Source organism: Thunnus maccoyii, chromosome 6, assembly GCF_910596095.1.
Source record: "Thunnus maccoyii chromosome 6, fThuMac1.1, whole genome shotgun sequence".
NCBI lineage: Eukaryota > Metazoa > Chordata > Actinopteri > Scombriformes > Scombridae > Thunnus > Thunnus maccoyii.
This window is the reverse complement of record NC_056538.1, coordinates 6,615,451-6,622,471: the sequence shown is the minus strand read 5'-3', so window position 1 is coordinate 6,622,471 and position 7,021 is coordinate 6,615,451. Positions and strand designations below refer to the sequence as shown.

Below are 7,021 nucleotides of genomic sequence, written 5' to 3'. Positions count from 1 at the left end.
GCCAGTTTTGACTCCCCAATTTACATACTGAGATCCAATCACAATGTGGTTAGAAATGAGATACCAAAAATGTGTATTAATACCAGGTGTACATATAAATGAAGTGTTCAGTTGTCATCATCCATATAATGCATCCACATACAGGTTGCATGTCAGTACCAGGTGTAGGTGGGGTCAGAGAGCAGACCAAGGGGTGAGGAGATGGCTCATGTTTTCCCTGAGGCCTCACTAGTCCGTTAATCTAGCCCTGCACCTGGTCCAGGGATTTGTGCCAACAATGTTCCAGCCCCCTATCTAATCTCAAAGCTCCTGCTGCCCCAGACGTGTGTCACTGGTATGTTGCTAAGTGTGGTGTGTGTGTGTGAATATGTATTTACTACATATGTACAGAACATTATTGCATGCCTCTTAATACCCTCAGTAGTAGTGTTAGCCTTGAGTAGACACTGATAAGTTGGCCCATTAACGTTAGCCTCGACCGGGTTCCTCAGGGAGTACACAGTGTGGAGGATGATTCTTCTTGTTCTAAAAGTGCTGCCGCCCACAGCCTCACTCTTTAGTGTTTACCTATATATTTTACTCTGACAGAAGGAACAAATTAATCAGCAAGTCCTCTCTTTAGCACAGTGCAAATGTGCTGTTTGTAACTAATGATAGTTTGAGGTTAATTTGTACACCTCCAAATGTGTCTCCTGTGTGTGTATGTGTTGATGTGGGTGCGCATACACACACTTGCTTATGTTACATTTACTGCACTCCCCTGGGCTAAGAAAGTGCCATTCCTATGGTCATATTAATGAATCACTTAGCTAGCAGTTACAGCTGCTTTAACCCATATAAATAGATACTCAAGCCTGTTTTACATTTTAATATATCATTTAGCCTTCTTTTACCTACCACACACATGAAAGCACATAAGGGCCCTTATCCCTCTGTGTTAGGTGTTAAGTCTTAAGGATAAAGCATCTTTTTAGATATAAGATTCAACATGTGTGTATATAGTGTGTTTAGTGTTTCAGAAAAAGTGCCTTGCATGTTGATTAAATGACTATGTGGAAATGTCACTCAATTTATTTCACACATTTCAGACAGTCAAAGGATAAAAGACAAGACGGGAAAATATATATAAAAAATACATATTTACAGATAATGATATATAGACAGAGATTTACAAACTTAAAAAAACTGTGATTAGTTTGACAGTGATATATGCTCATACACTTTCTTGCCAAGAGTTAGAGTTAGTATCTCATGTAAGGACAATCCACAGTTTTATGAGGGCTTTTGTCCAGGACTATTTCTTGGCTGGGACTAGTTGGCTATCAACATAAAAAGTTACTGCTTCTGGCCAAGAAATAGTCCAGCACATAACACAAGTCCTGATTTTGCCAAGTAGTTGTTGTCCTGAGACCATTTTGTATGATATAGCCCTGGGACAACTTCCTTGGCTAATCAAAAAAATGCCTGTGCAAAGAGGTGCAAATTACAAGGTGAGACCAACATGAAAGTTTTCAAATGTACTTATTAGTTTACACAAGACCTCTACTACAGCTTTATCATTATTAGGATATTAAAATGCATATTTGCTTTTTAGATTAGCATTTTGCCCACATGAAAGTAAGCTAACATTAGCTTGCAAAGGTGAGCTAACAGTTAGCCAGGTTGCTACCAGCCAAAACTGATGAGCATTGCTATCTTTCTGGCTCAAATTGAAACAATCTGAAAGTAATATTGAGATGTTGATGTTTTTATAGTATGCCCAGCTAAAAAAGCTAAAACTTGCAAACATGAGCAAGTTAGCAAGCCACAAAGCCAATGCTAACTAAACTTTTAAAGTGTACTGAAAATATTAATAGTATTTGACTCAAAAAGACATTTGATTTATTTTCATATTTAAAGGGCACTAGCAAAATATCTAGCTTTAGCTAACAAAGCATAAACTTCCCTCCATTATTGATGTTGGTGGGGCTTAGGGTAGTGATACATTCAGAAGTGTTATGGTCAGTGCTGCAGGCAACAAGCAACAATGAGAGCTAGGGTCAAAAATCTATCCAATATGCTCAGACAACTCCTAGGTTACTGTTTAACATCAGAAATTGCCCATAGTATTGCTTTGTCAATCACTATTTTTGGGCAAAAATTGTTAAGGTAACATTACCTTACTTCCATGGTGGAAAAATGCTAATCTAAAAGAAAATATGCGTTTTAATATCATAATAATAATAAAGCTGTAATAGCAGACTAGTGTAAACTAATAAGTTCATTTTTCAAACTTTCATGTTGGACATAGCACCTTGTAATTTGCGCCTCTTTGCACAGCCATTTTATCCTCCTTTATTTTTGTAGGCATATGGGCAGCGAGGCTCTCTGTGATGACATCACAAACTTTGATTGGCTGAGGCAGTTGTAGTCCCAGGCTGAGCTAAGCTAACAGACTGGCTGAAGCTACATATTTACTATGTACACATTAGAGTGGTGTCAGTTGTCTCATCTAATGCTCAACAAGAAAGCACATGTCCATATTTCCAAAAATGTCACACTGTTCCTTTAAAACTGCATTCTTATTTACTGTTAATGTATGTATGAGTTTTTGTATTTTAATATGCAGGGTGGGGTTGAAAGCACCAGCATTACATCACTCTTCTTGAAAGAGATGTGGCACTGTGGTTTGCAGTTGAGACTAGATTTATGATGGCAGATACTGGCACCAAGTGTGACACACCGCTGAGCTCATTATGTAGGCGAACCCCCATTTAATAAGCATAAATCTGCATATGAGTTAAAGGAACTTTAGCTTGTATGACCTCATTGTATATTACCTTTCCTGGAGCGTCTGACTAGATTTAGTCAGCTGAATGACATGTGTGCCTTTGTAATTGTCAGTGTAAAACGCTCATCATTATGTCATTTGATCTTGAATGGTACCATGGGACAGTGTTAAAAGTTCTTAGGTGTCTTAGTGCAGGCCATTGACGTAGTGCTACTGTACCAAAAAGTAATGCTGAGTGCATCTGTTGCAGAATTTAAGTAGATCAAGGGGAATGGCAGAGAGAGACAGAATGACAGACAAGTAAACATCTAAGCCACTTATTTTCACAGACAAAGGAAAGACATTCAAGAAATGATACTTGAATGATTTTATTTTCCCCCTGAACAATTCCAACCCAGCTTCCTGAAACTAACCAGAAGAAAATAAAGTGGTCTCGCAGTTGTCTCAGATACATTTCCCACAGCTTTGTTGTCTTTCCAGACGTTTTCCCCCAAAATGATTTTCCCCATTATAACGCACCCCTGGGTTCTGCTGTGGATTCAGTGCGTAAGATGTTTTCATGTGTCCCCTGCCAAACGCTGCGTAAGATGTTTTCATGTGTCCCTTGCCAAACGCTTGCTCTCCATGGAGCATGTTAACGACCACCCCAGATGGACTGCGTCACTTCCTCTGAGAGCAGCCTGTGACTGCTCAAAGTGAGAGAAAAAGACGGGGAGACAGACAGACAGAGAGAGAGCAGTGCTTGCCAAGGAAAGGAAGAGAAAAGGGGAAGAGAAGAGCGCTGGATAGTTTTCCATTTAACATCACAACCCTGTAGGCTTTTGACAAATAGTGATATGTGGGAGGTGGCCAAGTTAAACATCAGTCCCCCAAAAAAGTTTCACAACATTATGGAATTAACACATATAGCCAAACACTAAAACTAAAAGTGGAAACTGATGTCTTAAAGTATAATTCTGGTTTAACAAAACTTATTTATGTAGTTTTGGTGATCACAGTGTTACAAAGTGATAGTTAATTGCTGAGATCTGGGAATGAGGTGATTGTGTTAAAAAAAAAAAAGTCCAACACTGGGTAAAAGACCCGAGCCTTCAGGCAGTGAGACTGAGGTTTTTATCATTGCCCTGTGTTAGTCAAACTTATTTGGAAGAGAAAATCGATGCAAACGAAGGGAGAATCTTGATGGACCACTACGACCTACAAGGCAGAGGTCATGTTGGCAAAGCTATCACTACCACTGGCAAGATATTTTGCTAGCATGTTTACTGCCCGCTGACCTCTAAAGTGGTTCAGATCATCTACAGCTAGTGTGTTGGATTGTTTACTTCATGATCTCAGCAATTAGTTTTCCCAACTATTGGAATGATGGCTAAAACTATGAAAATAAGTTCTAAAAGTTGTCATTTTTCTACTATATATACAGTATATAGAACCTTAAAAAATTGATATGAAAGCATCCAAATACAAGTGTCACATACCTTATATATACACACACACTTGCCAACTGTTCTCCCTCTACAGAATCCCTGGCACTGAAAGGCAACAGCGTGGGACACGGGCCTTCTTCGAACTTTCGTCACTTCACCTCCACCTCCACCTCCAGAAAACCCCCACTGTTCCCAGCTGTTAGGCCCAAAGGGACACACCCGACATTGGCCATGTGTACTCAGGAAACCTTCAGGCCCGAGTCCTGGCCTTTGGGCTTCCAACCTTACTTTTCACTCTGAACTCCAAGCCAAGATGCAGTTGGATAGATTTCAAGGTGGAGGAAGGCCAGCCTCCAACTCCCTGTTCCTCTCCTGTCCAAGGAACTTGCTGGATGGATATCAGCTCCCAAACAACTCCCTCCCTCATCCTCCCTTTCTCTACCTCCTTCACCGTATCCTCATATTTCACCACTCACATGTGGGAAATCCCTCCACCTCTCCACCTCTCACTCAGAACACACATCTCTCTACGACTTGCTCTCTCCTGTTAGTGCTGTGGTGTTTGTGGTCCATTTTGTCTAAATCAATATGTGCAAAATGGAGAATAGATTGGATCATTTTGACATTTGGATCTCAATGTATTTGTGCTTTTTCAGATGGCTCAGAAGGTCAGAGGCAGATGTGGTTTCATATTTAGTTTGGATCCACTCTGACAGTGATTTGCTCGGCTTCTGCTAAATCTCACATTGTTGTAGTGTAATGGGATGTGAGCCGCAAGGTCAGTTTGTTAGCGTGTGTGTGTGTTTTTATTTTGCGTATTTCCTATATTGTGTATTTTTTTTAGTCTGCCTATACTTTTTATGCGTTTATGTGCATCTTTTCATTGCTTTCTCACTTTGTCTCCCTATCCCTGTGTGCTTGTTTGTGTGTTTACGCACTTTTGTTTGTGTGTGGTTAGTTGAGGTTGATGAGAAGCCCAGAGTTTGGCAGGGGAGTCATTGTGGCCAGTGCTCTGTTTATACAAGTTTCTGGCATGGTCTTTGTGAAAAGTATTCTGTCCTCCTCTGGCCTTACAAACAGGAGCATAAACACACACACACAGTCACTCCTCTGTAGCTTTCATCTTCACATCATTCACTATTGTAAAAATCTGCTTTAAAACTGAGTTAAAAGCCAGTCGGATCAGGGTGAAGGAATTAGAATTAATCAATCTTGTAAAACCGCTTATGCTTCACACAGCCGCAGGCCTTAGTCAGCGAATGAGTCACTCTGTTGCTTGTTTGATTCCACACAAGCTGTACTGATGGAGTGGAGCAGAAAAACTATTTAACATCTGCTACATAATAAATTATAGTATTGTACCTAACTAATTAAGTAATGGTCAAGTTTGAGTTTCTTAAGAATCAGCGTGACTCACAAGTCAAGATTTTACAGACCCAGTCTGACTTATAGAAGAGGGCGTAGGTTTGTTTTTCAGAAATTGTCATGGGTTTGCAAAAGAAACAAAAAAAATCCTGAAAGATGCTACGCTAACCAATAACATATGAAATAGGATGTTATGCTTTTCATAAAAATGATCGCTGTGTTTTACATAATAATGTTAGTCCAAAAAAAAGAAAGAAAAAATTGTTTTAATGCACTAACCTTAAGCAAAATTATTTTTTGTTTCATTGATAGAGGAGTGGTAGGAGAGGTTTGAGATTTTGGGAAGCACACTTAAGAACAATGTCCCCTACTGCCAATTGTCCATCTATTGATCATATTATAATTACATGTGGTCAACTGTAAACAATGTTCCAGAAAAACATGAAAAGGAGGTTGACAAAGTTTTTTCAGGCCTAGGTAGCATCTACAATTGTTCCTCTCCACCAATCAGAGTCCTGCATGTAGCCTGAAAGGTGAATCCCAGGAAGGGTGATGATGAACCTCTGGATTATAACGACTAGACAGTAAGAAAACACTATTTACTATAGGGACTACATTAAACTGCATTGTTCTTTCTCTGTATTGTAGATATTAAACTGTAATATGCTACTTTCATACTGTATGTCTGTATTGACTGAACTCTTGCTCCTGATTCAGAACACTTGAGGTTTCTTCTTGAGAATTGGCCTCTCTATCTGTTATGAACATATGTCTTGTACTGTGCCTGGACAATGTCTTGTTAGGCTGAGTAACACTTCACTTGACATTCAAATCTGCCTCCAACATAGTCAAACTGGATTTTTTACTTCCGTTGCCAAAAACTAGATTGCTGTTTATGTCTTTTTCTCTCCTAATATTTACATGCTGTAAAAGCGCCAGTAAACACCTTGTCTTGATTGTGGCATTATCCCAACAATCCGTTACTGACTAAGATGTTAGTTATACTTAGTAAGATGTCTGTCACCTGGCTGGATCCACACAATAAAGCTTATTTCCATTTCCATGACACCAAATGCGCTAATGTCCTCTTTGACGCCTGATTTTATTGATGAGACGTTACCCATCTTGAGTGTAGTTACATCTGGATTTCATGTCGTGTTTGTCTTTTCTGAATGCAAAATAAACAGTTTTTCCTTTCATCGGCAGTAAATGACTAATTTCCATGCTGGGGTTGCCAAGAGAAACACACTATACATCTTATTGGCAATTTGGCCACCACAGCTCATTTTCTAGATTAAACAGAGCTAGTGCTAGTTTGGAACAGTTGCATTAGACATTTGAAAGCACTGATGTAAAAAAAAAAAAGAAATGTAATTGATTTGTACAATTCCTGACGTCTCTGTGCAGTGAGCTGTTCACTGACTTAAATCTTGACAGTAACCAGCAACAGCCAATGAGA

General features: G+C 39.4%; 1 long non-coding RNA gene across 1 annotated transcript; it reads left to right on the top strand.

Moving 5' to 3' along the window:
• Window positions 1-247: 247 nt before the first annotated feature.
• On the top strand, window positions 248-6,761 carry LOC121899486. The gene is made up of 2 exons (XR_006096727.1): window positions 248-334; window positions 4,292-6,761. It is a non-coding gene; the product is annotated as an uncharacterized LOC121899486 (long non-coding RNA).
• The last annotated feature ends 260 nt before the right edge of the window (window positions 6,762-7,021 follow it).